Source organism: Lactuca serriola, chromosome 5 (assembly GCF_051521515.1).
Source record: "Lactuca serriola cultivar US96UC23 chromosome 5, Lser_US96UC23_V15, whole genome shotgun sequence".
In the NCBI taxonomy this organism is placed as follows: domain Eukaryota; kingdom Viridiplantae; phylum Streptophyta; class Magnoliopsida; order Asterales; family Asteraceae; genus Lactuca; species Lactuca serriola.
Genome location: NC_136412.1, coordinates 12,135,475 through 12,150,537, shown reverse-complemented (window position 1 = coordinate 12,150,537; position 15,063 = coordinate 12,135,475).

Genomic DNA, 15,063 nt, shown 5'->3' with positions numbered 1-15,063 from the left:
TCCCAAGCATGAATGTCACGTAAAGTTCGAAACTTGATGCTTTATAACCCCCACAAGGCATCAAAAGGAGATTTGGTCCCAAAAATGACAACCTAGGTCCAATAATTCCATAATAACCCTAAAAGCTCCAAGGGTTAAGGTCTCTGGACCTCTTCGAGTCCAGATCCAAGGGACAAACTTGAAGAGGGACCATTTGCTTCACATAATCACTCTCCAAAGGGGTTAGAAAACCCTAACTCTAAAGATCAACCCTAAAACTGAAGGAGGTTCGAACTATTACCTCAAAATGAAGCCTCTGGACTCTGGATCTGCTCGAATCTCACCTCCTCCTTGCTCTTGCCACCTTCTTCTTGCTAAACAAGGAATACAAGGGCCCAAAAGTGACTTCCTCTCTCCCAAAACGATTTTGCTCTCTTAGGGTTCTCTCAGGTGACTGGTAGTCACAATGGGAGGCTATAAGTGCCCTTAAATAGGCTCCAAACCTGGGGAATTAGGGTTTCATTAAACAGCATGGACTCGTCGTGTCCACTTTTGGACTCGCCGAGTCCAGATGCGAACCCGTGCCCATAGCCACGATCATACTTGGCAAGTTTGGGCTCCAACTCGCCGAGTCTCCTCACAAATCACCAAAAATATAAGAATGAATAATACCTGGGAATCCGGGCTGTTACACTAACTTTGGGTGTTTTAGTGCACATTTGGAAGAGGAGTGAAGAGCATCAAGCCTTGACACAAGAAGAGGCTTGTGGATCAAGTGTTTCTATGTGCTAACTTCAATTTGGAGGTAAAAAACTACCACCTTGATCATGTCTTTGATAGGTCTCTTTCTAAGGAGTTTTAGGGCTTTTTCCCCTTTATCTTGTGGTTCTTGAGTTGCTGGAGCTTGCCATCGGGTTGAGACTCCAAATCTAGACAAAATGAGTCCCATAATCCCAAAGATCCAAGCTTTATCAAGCTTTGGGCAAGATTCCATGCATGAAAACCTTTATAGAGCTTGTTTTGGGATTTTAGACCTAAATGCCCTCCATGAACATAAAGCTTGCAGCTTTACGTGATGATTCAATCTTAGAAGGCTAGATCCAGAGTATGAGACCTTATTTCTGCCTGAAATCATCTGAATTAGAAAATGGACTAAAGGGACTCGACGAGTTGGTGAGCCGATTCGACGAGTTGGTTAGGGTTTTCCCTGATGAGTCTAGACGCGTTATAACTCGGAGAGTTGATGAGGCAACTCAACGAGTTAAGTTGGATTTTTATGACATTTCTGAGGAAAATGAGGGAACTCGACGAGTCGCATAGATGCACTCGACGAGTTGGGTCAACATGGATTGTTGACTCGAGTGTTGACTTCTGTTGACTTTAGGGTTGGTCAACACATGGATTATGGAGACCATGGAAGGGTAAAATGGTCTTTTACCCTTTCTAAGAGTTAGAGTGAGGGTGAGCTTAAATTATTTAGAGTTGTGGTTATAAGTGTTAATTTGAGATGATTATGACATGTAGGCGGAGATTAGACTGTTTGAGGGGTACAAGGCTTACTCACTTACTTACGAGGTGAGTCTTCTCACTATACTTACCTTAGTGGTAACATTGTGTGACCAGAGGGTCTTGTATGACTATTCTGAGTTATGTGATATCATGCATTATGTCTTTGTGATTTATGATGTGTATTATCCCGAGATTTATTGAGTTAAGACCGGAGGGTTCAACCCGAGTTGTGGGACTGGAGGGTCTCCACTGAGACACATTGACCGGAGGGTATTTATCGAGATATAGCCATGAGAGGCTAATGAGATGTGTGTGACATTTTGGGGAACTCACTAAGCTTTGTGCTTACCATGTTATGTGACATGTGTTTTACGTACTTCTCAGGATCGCGGGAAGGCACCAACTTGATTGTACACATTAGATGGAGTTTATGTTTTGAGAATCGTGGATTTTATCAAACAATTTATGAATTTGTGTTTTTGACAATTTGACAATTGGGGTTTTTTGAAATATGATATTCAGAATTATGTGATTTTGGAAATGAAAATTTTTTTTGAAAATTTACAGTGTTACACAAAATGTATTAGAAAAGACGATAAAATAAACATAAACAAAAATCATCTTGCATCAGCCAATCAAATGAATAAGAATTAATCTATCTCACTATTAATAGGTCCACTAATGTCTCATGTCAATTTTCACTGAACACTTCCAAAAAAATCTCAAATTCTGTTACATGGATGAAATATATGATTTTTATATACTTTCAAATTGCACGACAATAATAAAATACCAAATGGTTCATAATCTCTTTCAGAAATGTACTTTTGTAATGAAAAAAAATAAGATTAATGGATCGTAGAGTATTTTTCTATAACAAAATAACACAAAAAGGTTATAGTTCTTTACCAACATAATGGTTTCCTAATTTTTTTGTAACAAAAGATTCAACTTTTTACTTTCCAATACAACACCAACTTAGAAATATATATATATATATATATATATATATATATATATATATATATATATATATATATACATATATATATATATATATATATATACACACACACACATATTCATATATATATATATATATATATATATATATATATATATATGTATATATATATATATATATATATATATATATAAAGAGCACCAAGGCCAATTACAACGCCCTAAACTGGAAAACTATGTATTTTTTTATTCCAATTCTAAATTGAAATATTTTTTTGCAAAAGTTCTTACTATTGTTCTAGATGATGTCATTTTTTCAAGGTATAAAGAGATGAGCATATATCCAGATATTGTTTCAGAATGATAAGAACTTGCTAAATATCCATGATCAACATTTTAATAATTGTTTGAATCTATTATATCAAAAAACCAAAGCAATATCAAATTTTTTTGGACAACATAGTAGTTAAGTTTCTCCATTGGTGTCAATACCTCAATATGCTGCAACCATAACCATTTAAAACTTTTACAGGATGTCTGTTTGTTACTTAGTTTCAATGATTTAGGATACTTTTCTTTTTAACTCAATCAATCCAAATGGCTATTATGACTTTCTTTTTTACTTAATCTTAATCTGGATACAATGTACTAATAATTTAAGTAAAATAAAGTTGGATTAATGTATCAAGACACTAACCCTTTAACATATTTGATGAATATCATGAAGATTTATCCAGTCATACCACACTATAACAAAAATCAATAACTCAAATTTCAGCCACTTTAGGTAGAATGATATAGTTAGTACTTGTGTGATGGCTTTATTGGCAACGAGTTCATCGACATTTCCGATTTTGGCTTGGACAGAATCCTAAATTGGAATTGATTCATCATTCATAAAGTCAAAGGGAAGTTAACATGTGATATTTCTCATTGAGGCATTTCATCGAACATGTTGAGTGTAAACAAATATATATATATATATATATATATATATATATATATATATATATATATATATATATATATATATATATATATATATATATATATATATATATATTCAATAACACATGTGTCTATTTTTATACCTACAATCAACACAAGGATTTAACTCTTTGTAAAAACATATTGACTAAACAGGTTCAACTTAACGATTAGGCAAAAACAAATCATAAAGGTCAAACAAAGGTCAGGAGTCAACAATAGAAATAAATGATATGTAAATTTTGATCGACAAGGAATCATCTTCTTCATTCAGGTCTTCAATCCACAGTAGAGGCTGAGATGAAGTCGGTGATTACAGTGTACTCAAGGAAACGAATTGATGGAGGATAAAACGATTCAAAATCAAAGCATCTTCACTGAAGTTTTTTCTATGTAGAACGTGAGAAGAAGGAGTTAAGCAACAATGAAACTTCGATCGTTGGGGGATTTCAAATTTCATATAGATTGATGCTCGATGATGATAGTTTGATCGATTGGCCATATGCGTGTGAGTAGAAGCAATTTCAGAATCAAAAGCATGAATTGGATAAAGGATTGGCGGCAATTCGACGGAGGTGAGTCATCGGAGGATGGATCGTAGGTTTGTGCTATAGAGGAAAATAGGGAGGGGAGAGAGAGAGAGAGAGATGAAAATTTATTTTATCAGATATTATATTTAAAAAATCATTTAATTATACTTTTGTTACTATAATACCCTTGACCGAATTAATTAAGATACCCCTCCTTCTTTCTTTGTCTACTTATTTACAAAAACGCCACTTTATATCTGGACCATTCCTTTTTCTGATTCAACGTTCCACCTTTAGTTCTCGGCTTCTCAGGAAACTTTGAGTTCTCAGATGATCCTTTCTTCCTCTCTCTCTCTCTCTCTCTCTCTCTCTCTCTCTATATATATATATATATATATATATATATATATATATATATATAGACACACATACACACAAAGAGAGAGAGAGAGAGAGAGAGATAGGTAAGTTCAATTGAGAAAATAAAAAAGATTGAGAATGAGAGAATCATTTACAGCCAATCATTTATTTTTGCCGTAAAAGCCTCAAACATACCGGCGGAAATGAGAAAGAAATACGCATGTGTTTTCCAACGAAACATGTTTTCTTAAACTATGCTAATCATTACCTTAATATATAGAAAACATAATTTTTTTCGTTTTTTAATTTTTAAGGAGCTATTTTTATTGAAAAATGATTTTAAATACATCAAAATTTATAATTTTTATTCACTATAAATAGGCATCCATATTGATATAGTTTTAAGATAAAATAAATTTTTTATTTTTTTTATAGTTTTAACTCTTATTATTCAAAAGTTAATAAAAATGCATCATATTTTTACTACAGTACATTTGTTATTCAGTTATGAATAAAAAGCATGATTAATTTTTTATAGAGTTTAAATATCATTCATATATAAATATAACATATATAAACTCTTATAATTTACATCAGCTATCGTCACAATTTATAATCACATACGAATAAAACGTGTATTAGTCTTTCTCATAAGTTATATTCATACATGAAAATGTAACATCCCTAATTTCGAGGCCAAAAAATTCATTTTTAGAATTTAGCATGTAATAAAGTGTCACACCCCAAAACCAAGAACGGCGGAAACGTTCCGGGGTGGAGGACGTCATGTACAGTATTACAACAGTGTAAAGTAGTAAACAAGCAACAACATCATCCATTGCATTAAAAGTAAAGTTTAATACATGTGTGTTCTTTCAATGTAATAAGACACCAAAAATACAATCAAAATAAAAGACGAGTCTTGTCTGTGCTCCGTCTTCTCAAAACCTGACCATCGTACCTGTCTACTGGTGACCTGAGAATACAAGTTATTTGGAAAGCGAGTATCAGCCTAAATTCATAAGTAGTTAAGTGTCATTGTCTTGTTTTGGAAAACTGTTATGTATGTCCTATAAATCTTTAAATGAAACAGTTGATGTAAGTAATGAAAAACCCTAGAAAATCCCTTATTTCCTACTAGTATGAAATGTAGTCTTCTACCAAGACCCGAATGTTTTGTAAGTGAAATGATAGTTTTTCCTTTCTTTTGACTAGTACTAAAAGTACTTAGTCTAACTCCTCGTTGATGTGAATGTATCACAAAATAAAGTAATAGGAAAATGTACTAATGTAATTGTTATCCTTTGCTAGGATTAACACGACATCACGATTAGCGAAATCTATAACCTTTGAACATCCGTAGATTGTTCAATTGTCCTCTGTAGCAACAGCAGGTGGGAGGAAGGGTTAGTCTCGTAAACGTATTCCTAATATAAGTATTAACCATAGGCATCCGTAGATTTTCATCGACCTGTGTAGCGAACAGTAGGCCCGAGGAATGGTTAGTCCCGTAGAGGTACTCCTAGTATAAGTAATAACCGTAGGCATTCGTAGATGTTCATCAACCACTGGTGCTAACAGTTAGGATTCAGAATGGTTAGTCCCGTCTAGACATCCCGTTGAACTGGGATAGGCAGGACAATTTACTCAGAAGGTACTAATAAATCATCCTCGTGAATCGAGATACAAGTATCCATGTAAGTGTATACAGGTAAATGTATCTACGTAAAGGTACTCATGTAATGTATTCATGTAAGGTACTCATGTAATGTATTCATGTAAGGTACTCATGTATCTTGGATTGAGCTTCCCACGCTTTCCTAAGCGTATCAAGCCCTTCCAGGGTGAGACCTTTAGTAGAACTCGGTCACCCACCTAGAATTCCAACGGTTTCCTTCACTTGTCTGCGTACCTTTTCTATCGGTCTCTAGAGGCTTTCAATCGTTCACGAATTTGAACGATCTTCTCTGTCGTTTCCCGAATGATTTCCGGACCTGTGAGAGTTCTTTCGGGAACTCATCCCTTAGCTAACTGGGTATCACCCACCTCATCCCAGCACAGAGGGGATCTACACTTTCGGCCATAGAGGGCCTCGAATGGCACTGCCTTTACGCTCGTGTGATAACTGTTGTTATAGGAAAATTCGACAAGGGGTAAATGGGTATCCCATGCTTTCCCAAAGTCTATTACATAGGCTCGCAACATATGTTCCAAGGTTTGGATAGTTCTCTCACTTTTCCCATCGGTCTGTGGATGGTAGGCTGTACTCATGTCCAGCCTAGTTCCTAGGGAACTTTGTAACGACTGCCAGAACCTCGAAGTGAATCTACTATCTCTATCTGAGATAATGGATATGGGAACACCGTGCAGTCTTACAATCTCCCTAATGTTTGTTCATGTAAGTTTCTCTATCTTGTCTATTTCTTTGATTGGCAAGAAGTGTGCAGACTTGGTCAATCTATCGACGATGACCCATATGGAATCAAGTCCACCTGTCATCTTGGGCAACTTGTTTATGAAGTCCATAATGATCTGCTCCTACTTCCATTCTGGTATCTCCGGTTGCTATAGAAGACCAGAGGGTTTCTGGTATTCGACCTTCACCTTCGCGCAAGTAAGGCACTTACTTACGAAGGTAGCAATATCTGCTTTCATGTTAGGCCACCAGTATAACTTTTTAAGATCTAGATACATCTTATCTGAACCCGGGTGGACGAAATAATGAGTGTCGTGAGCTTCGGTCATGACCAAGTCTCTGAACCCACCGTGTTTCGGTGTCCAGATCCGATCTATGAGGTATATGGCTCCGCCACCCTTGACTTCCAAGTTCTTATCCATCCCTCTAAGGGATTCACCTGCCATGTTTTCAGGTTTCAAAGCGTCGAGCTGAGCCTCCTTAATTTGCGTGGACAAGTGTGAATGAATAGCTAGAGTCAAAGATTTGACTCTACGACCAGTATTTTCTTTCCGAATCAGGGCGTCGGCTACTACATTGGCTTTTCCCGGAGGATAACGAATTTCACACTCGTAATCACTGAGTAGCTCGACCCATCGTCGTTGTCTCATGTTGAGCTCCTTCTGGTCGAAAATGTGTTGTAAACTCTTGTGGTGTGTAAAGATCGTGCTTTTTGTACCATTCAGGTAGTGTCTCCAGATCTTCAAAGCAAATACGACTGCTCCTAGCTCAAGATCATGGGTGGTGTAGTTAACCTCGTGAGTCTTCAGTTGTGTAGAGGCATAGGCTATGACTTTACCTCGCTGTATCAGAACACATCTGAGTCCTTGATTGGATGCATCGCAATAGACAACGAAGTCTTCTATCCCTTCGGGGAGGGACAGTATTGGTGCGGTGCACAAGGCTCGTTTGAGCGTTTGGAACGCTCTTTCCTGTTTCTCTTCCCAGTTAAAGGCCACGCCCTTCTGGGTCAGTGTTGTAAGAGGTTTCGCTATGCGGGAGAAGTTCTGAATGAATCTGCGATAGTAGCCAGTGAGACCTAGAAATTGACGAATTTCTGTAGGTGTCTTCAGTGCTGACCAGTTCTCAATGGCCTTGATTTTGGAAGGGTCCACGTGTATTCCCTCTTCGCTAACAACATAGCCCAAGAATTCGACTCGTCGGATCCAAAATTCACACTTGGAGAACTTCGCATAGAGCTTCTCCGCTCGTAATGTTTCTAGGACTCTACGGAGATGTTGACTATGTTCCTCCTTACTTTGAGAGCAGATAAGTATGTCATCAATGAAAACAATGAAGAACTGATCCAAGTAAGAAAGACACACCCTATTCATCAGATCCATGAATATTGCGGGTGCGTTAGTTAATCCGAACGGCATCACCACAAACTCGTAGTGTCCATAACGAGTTCGGAAGGCTGTCTTGGGAACATCCTCCTTTAACACTCGTAGTTGGTGATATCCGGATCATAGATCTATCTTCGAGTAGTAATTGGCTCCTTCAAGTTGATCAAATAAATCGTCAATGTGGGGAAAAGGATAACGATTTCTAATGAATCCCTTCTTGAGAATTTTGTTAAGCTGACTAGAAAGTTCCTGCATCTCGGCTTGTGCCAGACGATAAGGAGATTTGGCTACTGGAGTAGCTCCTGGCACTAAGTCGATTCTGAACTCGACTTGACGTTGTGGTGGTAAACCTGGAAGTTCTTCTGGGAAGATGTCGGGAAAGTCGCGTACTTTTGGGATGTTCTGAATGTCTTTCATTTCTTGACTCGTATCAACGACGTGTGCGAGGAATGCATGATATTCCTTTCGCAAGCACTTTTGGGCTTGAATGCACGAAATGATGTGAAGGCTCGTACTAGGTTTGTCACCATAGATAACTAAGGTTTCGTTGTTAGGATGGTTTAGACGAACCGCTTTTTCAAAGCACATGATGTCGGCGCGAAGAAGACTCAACCAATCCATGCCGATGATAACGTCGAAACATTTAATTGGGACTGGCATGAGGTCTATCTTGAAAGTATGGCCATCTAAAGTTAAAGTACAACCTACGTATATGCAGTTAGTACTCTCCATTTTCCCGTTATCCATTTCTACCGTGAATGAATTATCTAATGCACATGGTTTTTGTTTAAGCAGGTGTGCAAATTTATGACTTACGAAACTTTTCTCAGCTCCACTATCGAAAAGTATGCAAGCATATGAGTTATCAAGGAGAAATGTACCAGTAACTATCGTAGGATCAGCTACCGCTTGCTCGTGGCCTAGGTCCAAAACTCTTCCTACTCCTCCAGCCATCCCCGCTTTAGGGCAGTTCCTCTTGTAGTCGCCCACATCGCCACAACCATAGCAAGCCTGGCCCATACCGGCGTTAGGAACCTGGGCGGCTTGAGCTGTTGGAGTCTTGCAGAAACGGACTGTATGCCCCTTCCTGTTGCAGTTAAAGCATTGTATCTCCCTGCAAGGTCTGTGGTAGTGGAAGTTGCACATGGTGCACTTCGGGAGAGTTCCAGCATAAGTTTTTGCTGGTAAGGGGTTCGCAGGGATAACAGGAGTTACCGTGACGGCATTGATTGCCACAAGTTGTTGTCTCTTGGAGGATTCTTGCAAAGCCCCTCTTTTCCTCTTGTTCCACCCCTTCTTGTTGTTGTTGACCTTTTGTGGTACTGGTGTAGGGATTGTTGGGTTTTGAGGTTTCTTGTGATCTATGAGAGATTGTGCCAGCTCCTTGGCACTATCAAAAGTGACAAGCTTGGAAGCTAACACACTTGACTGGATCTGGGGCGACAGTCCCCAGATATATCTCTCTATCTTCTTGCTCTCGAGAGCAACCATATCAGAGCATAGGATTGCCAGATCACAAAACCTATTTGTGTAGGTTGATATGTCGGATGCAACCATTTGTAGACCCCATAGTTCCTGCTCGAGTTTTTGTACTTCAACTTGAGGACAGTACTCCCTCATCAGCATGTCCTTCAAGTATTCCCAGCTGATGGAATATGCTATCACTAGAGTCAGATACTCAACCTGGCCGTTCCACCATGTTAGTGCTCTGTCAGAGAAGGTACAAGCTGCAAACTTGATCTTGTTTCCCTCCTAGCAAGCACAGATTTCAAAGACAGATTACATCTTTTCAATCCATTGCCTTAACACCATAACCCCACCAGTTCCATTGAAGCTGCGGGGTTTGGAGTTCGTGAAGTCCTTGTAGGTGAATTCCCAAGGATGTCCATGGCTTTCGTCGTGGTTCGACGGAGGTGCACTTGTTCCCATTCCACTAGGGATAGGGGAGTTGATGGCTGACACAGCAGCTGCAACTGCTGCTGTGATAGTTGCCTGTAAGATAGTGGCATCGAAGGGAGGAGGTGGTTGAGGAGCTTGAGGTGGTGGTATCAGTGTTCCGTTGTTTGAGTTACGCCTGGGGTTCCTACGTGGCAACATCTTTAACTATACGTTTAACAGATGACGACATGGATAAGAATAATTGAATAATGAATGTGTCTCATGGACTAATTCCCCATAGTCCAACAATATAATGAATAGTGTAACTTAATTTCCATATGATTAGATATCTGTTAATAACATGGGGATTACAGATGTAACAAGTTCAGGAAAAATGGCCTAGAAGTAGTCCTTACATCAACCAAGATAGGAAAATTTTGACAGAACTATGACTAGATCAAGACCTAACAGGTCTAAGATTTACAAAGATAGGAGATTATACCAATGTTTTTACATAAACTAGGTTATATCCAAAAAATGAGTCGTTGAGATTCTATCGGCGACGAGAACTGCTAGCATGAGTTCTTAATCCCGACAGTAGACATTCCATGTCCCTCCTATGCCTGTCAGCTCTCACTTGCAGAGCTCGAAATTCCCTAACTTCGGCTTGAGTTTCAGCAAGTTCCCTCCGCAGAGCTGCATTGTGGACCAGAGTTCTTTCATGAGCAGACTCTAGTTGGCGAATGCGGACTGGGTTGACGCCAGAGTTGGCATCAATCTCCAAGACTCGATTGATAGTTGATTGACCCAGTATCGTGTTCCTAGAAATCCTACGAACCATGATGGGTAGGACCCTGTCAGCAGATCCTCCCTCAGTGAAGTTGTAGAAACTTTTGTCTCCGTTGTAGGGAATGGGTTGACCTTGTTCCTGACTCAATCTATTCAAGTTAGTGGCCGATAGAGGTGTGTGTCCTTGAAATGCGGGACGAGGGTTCAGGTTTGGGTCTTGAGCAGCTGGGGGTAGGTTGTTGACTTCAGGCACCGAGTCAGAACTATCGGAAAAACCCTCAGCATGGTGATCATCCAAAGGGATTAGGTGATCATCTTCTGGTTCTTCCTCTAGCCATCCAACGTTGCCTTGGTTTGGGAAGTACGGATCGCCATGGTGAAATCCAGCCATTAAAATCTACGCGAGAAAAGGGATATAAGAAATAGCTAAATAGACGAACCGACTACGATAATTACTGTAAGACTAAATATCCCTATGGTATTACTTTATGGTTGTGTTGGTAATTTTTTAGACTTGTTACCACATCACAACCATTCTTAGGTATATGCTAATCACTCCTTGGACCCGCATAGTTGATCAGGCTATGCCATTCCCAAGACTGACCATATATCCCCAGGCTTACTTATGATATTCAACAATCATAATACTTTTGTTCTTGTCATTGTGACACTGATTTTAGTATGAATGCAGGCACGTATACTTACTTAAATATTTTATTATTTAAAAGTATAACTCTTAGACAATGTCTTTTAACCCCAATGTATTTATAGTTAGTATATCTTTTATGGTTTGATATACTATATTCACTATAAACAATGCTCTGATACCAATCTGTCACACCCCAAAACCAAGAACGGCGGAAACGTTCCGGGGTGGAGGACGTCATGTACAGTATCACAACAGTGTAAAGTAGTAAACAAGCAACAACATCATCCATTGCATTAAAACTAAAGTTTAATAGTTCTTTCAATGTAATAAGACATAAAAAATACAATCAAAATAAAAGACGAGTCTTGTCTGTGCTCCGTCTTCTCAAAACCTGGCCATCGTACCTGTCTACTGGTGACCTGAGAATACAAGTTATTTTGAAAGCAAGTATCAGCCTAAAGCTGGTGAATTAATAAGTATTTAAGTGTCATTGTCTTGTTTTGGAAAACTGTTATGTATGCCCTGTAAATCTTTAAATGAAACGGTTGATGTATGTAATGAAAAACCCTAGAAAATCCCTTATTTCCTACTAGTATGAAATGTAGTCTTCTACCAAGACCCGAATGTTTTGTTAGTAAAATGATAGTTTTTCATTTCTTTTGACTAGTACTAAAAGTACTTAGTCTAACTCCTCGTTTATGTGAATGTATCACAAAATAAAGTAAGAGGAAAATATACTAATGTAATTGTTATCCTTTTGTACTAGGATTAACACGACATCACGATTAGCGAAATGTATAACCTTTGAACATCCATAGATTGTTTAATTTTCCTCTGTAGCTACAGCAGGTGGGAGGAAGGGTTAGTCCTGTAAACGTATTCTTAATATAAGTAATAATCGTAGGCATCCGTAGATGTTCAGCGACCTCTGTAGCGAACAGTAGGCCCGAGGAATGGTTAGTCCCGTAGAGGTACTCCTAGTATAAGTAATAACCGTAGGCATCCGTAGATGTTCATCAACCACTGGTGCTAACAGCTGGGATTCGGAATGGTTAGTCCCGTCTAGACATCCCGTTGAACTGGGATAGGCAGGACAATTTACTCAGAAGGTACTAATAAATCATCCTCGTGAATCGAGATACAATTATCCATGTAAGTGTATACAGGTAAATGTATCTACGTATAGGTACTCATGTAATGTATTCATGTAAGGTACTCATGTAATGTATTCATGTAAGGTACTCATGTAAGTGTATCCATGTAATATGTAATGTAAAGCATAGATTCATGAATGAACTGACTCTGATGTAATTCCCTGTAATAGGAATAATGTTATCTATCTCCTAACTATCCCTATAATAGTTAACTGGAAGGTAATTGTTTGTCCAAACAGGTTTATACACCCTTGCTACACAAGAGTGTGGGAAACTGAATGCAGGATGAAAACTATAACATCAATACATGTAAAAGAACATAAGTGTATAGATATAGTTTTGTTCAAGAAGGTAAAAATGATTTTTTAAGACATCTAAGAGTTTTGAACAATAATTAACAATGACTTGATGTCATTTTAATAAACATTTCAAAAGTAATACATTTGATAACAAAGTATTTTAAAGATAGAAAACCATTTCACGCATCACATTTTGAAGTATGTGAAATCTGCTGGATGAAAACACAGTTATAAATACATATGAAAGATTTGATAACATGTTGTTTTCTACTTGTGTTCCCCCCCCCCCTATTAAAGCATTTAAAATCATTTAAACATTGGTTAAGGGGTATGAGCTCACCTGTAGATGGTGGTTTGGATGTACTGGATGATGTAGGATAGCTAGGTGACAAGTGAAGACTTGTTCACACTCAATGATCCTAGTTAACATATAATCACACATATATGTATCCAATTAGACTTTAAACCACTAATTGACAACGTTAAGACATCCTAAGGCATGTAAAACACCTTATATAAGTGCTACAAGCTATAAGGATTGCATTTAAGTGCTAAAGGACCTTGCTATTGTGTTTGGGGTTCAAGGGTAAACTCCCTTGGAGTTTACGGTTTTCATGACCTTGACCTAATGATTTTATGGTCGTAAACTCATATTTTATGGTCGTAAACTCCTCTTCTTTTTACCATACGTTGTTTTGAGGATTTGCAAGTCCTTTGAAGCATTTCTACTTGGTGGTTTGGACTTTGGAAGGGACTAGGGAAACAAAACACCCCTTGTTAGGTGTTTACGGCCTTATGGTCATTTCTCTTTGGGTTTACCACCTTAAACCCATATGGAAATTGGTTTTGTTATGTTTTCAAGTCCCTAACTCATGAAGGTAATTGTCTATGTTAGATTTTAGGCCTAAGGAAGGAATATGGCCCAAATAAACACACTAAAGGGTGTTTACGGTTTTGGGAACTCCCCAAACCGTAAACACATGATCATGGCATTCTTTGATGTTTTTCATGGCTTAAACCCATCAAGGGAAGGTTCAAACATGTCAAGGAAGGCCTAAACAGCCAACTAGGGCTTAGATTATTGACTTAGGCACACTTTGGTGCCTTATATGGTGTTTATGACCCAAGAACCTTCTTGGATCGTGAACACCTTGTTTCCTGTGTTCTTGGCATATTTTCTTGATGCTAACTTGTAATACTAACTCAATAAGACTCAAGGAGTGAAGTACTTACTATAAGGAAGCTTGAAATATGCTAAAAGTCCAAGAACACTTAGTGTGTGTTCTTGGTGTTTTTGGAAATCTAATCAAAAACACAAAAGTGAATGGATGAATAGATGCACAAACACTAGATTATGTGTTTAATCAACTTGAAATGGATAGAAAACTTACAACTTGGAAGATCTGGAATTGTTTCTAGTTTGCTACTTGAGAGGTTTTCTTGAGTTTACTCTTTTGGAGTTTACTCTTTTGGATAAATGGGGAGTAAACTCATATTGACTAGACTTAGGGAGTAAACTCATGGATAAGCATGAGTTTACGGATTTTTGGATGGTTTTTCGACCCAAACGAAATAGTTTGGCCGGAAACTTCTAAGACGCGAGGTGTTTGTGGTTTTTAAAATTCAAAACCCGAGATGGCACTTTCTTACACCCGTTCGTTTAAAGAATAATATTAAAATAATCAAACGAACTCCAAATTTGTTAAAATAAGCAATAACGACATTAACTTATAATAAGAAGTGATTGACTTCTAGGGTTTGACCGAATGAAAATTCCGGGTTGTCACATAAATTGTGTTACTAAAACATTGTCAAAGTTACATTAATTATAAAATATAAGGTCATGTCTCAAAACGATATCATCGGAAACAAGAAAATCAGAGTATGATCCCAGAAAATCCAGTGTGGAAATCATGTGTGTGATGCGCCGCTACGCCACCGACTCTTTCCCCTTTGACGAAGAGGTACCTGAAACCACAATTAAAACTGTAAGCACGAAGCAAAGTGAGTTCCCCCATCATACCACATACCATACAATGCCATTAGTATCTTTCAACCGGTAATCATCATCGGTATCTTTCAACCGGTAATCATCATCGGTATCTTACAACCGGTATTCATCAATGGTGTCTTTCAACCAGTAATCATCATTGGTATCTTTCAAC